Source organism: Haemorhous mexicanus, chromosome 4 (genome assembly GCF_027477595.1).
Source record: "Haemorhous mexicanus isolate bHaeMex1 chromosome 4, bHaeMex1.pri, whole genome shotgun sequence".
Lineage (NCBI taxonomy): Eukaryota > Metazoa > Chordata > Aves > Passeriformes > Fringillidae > Haemorhous > Haemorhous mexicanus.
The window spans coordinates 45,008,155-45,009,314 of record NC_082344.1 but is presented as its reverse complement, the minus strand read 5'-3'; positions in this window follow the sequence as shown (position 1 = coordinate 45,009,314).

The following is a 1,160-nucleotide window of genomic DNA, read 5'->3' as shown; positions in this document are numbered from 1 at the left end:
TTGTTTCATGCTTTTCTATGTGTGTTATTTGTTTAGGATCTGATAGCTTTTGCAGATTAATTTTAACTTTAATTCTATCCTTCTTTCCTCAAATTACTATTGTCCTTTTTCTCCTCCATTGGCCTTACCACCTGAAATTAAAAATAATCCACTTTAAAGCATTGTATGCCATTGTATAGCCAGGTAGTAGAGCAGTGACTGAGACATGGGAAATGCAGATTCAAAAGGGATGCAGAGGAGGCAATTTTAAACATTGTAGATGAGCTCCCTGATGACTGCCTGCGGGATAGGAGCAATCCTGTCTCTCTTTTATAGAAATGTTCTGTGAGAGAGGGTAGGTCTGTTTCAACTCCCTGAAATTTCACTTCTGGGCAGATTCTTTCCCATGCTTCTGTTGAAAAATTAAATAGGCCTCTTCTTCTCATAGGTTGTGAATTATAACAAGCATTTGCAAGGTTATATGTTGTAAGTGACTGACAGGACTTCTTATCTGCTTCAGAGTAATGGGGCATAGGGACGTTCCTTGAGTTCTTAGTTATTTTGCTAGGAAGAACTCCTGTCACAGAGTTTGCTCTTCCCTTAGATTTAGTAAGTTCTGGTCTTAATTTGTCTTGGTCCTTTAAAGGAAAATTACTGTACTACTTTTCCAGTCGTCCTTAAAATAGAGCAAAACAAAACCTAAGCTAGGCTACAATGAGTAGCCAGTTGGAGGAATGAGGCCTGCAGCCATGAGATACAGTGTGGCATATGTGGTAAAGGGATTTCCTGAGGTATGCTGTGAGATAGGTGCTGGAGGGATTACAGTGGGCATGATGGCCTGGTGATGGGGGCAGGGGTTCTCATTAATCTTACCTTAGCTCTGCAGCTGGCCAGATGGAAGAGGGAGTGACACTACATGTTCTACCCTGGGCATGACCCACAGTCTCTGTAGTTTCTGTCTGTACTCTCTCCAAATCTCTCTTTTATGTATGAAAGTGACTGGACCACTGTTCATCATGACAGTAACAGGATACTTGACTACAGTCTCACTTCTCCAGGAAGTATTTGAAATCTTCCATGGCAGAGGATGAGAATGTCACTGCCATGCAGGCAAGGTGATGAGCTTGCTCCTGTCTCCTCCCTAAAGCAGGGACATCTCTGGTAAGATTTCTACCTGCACC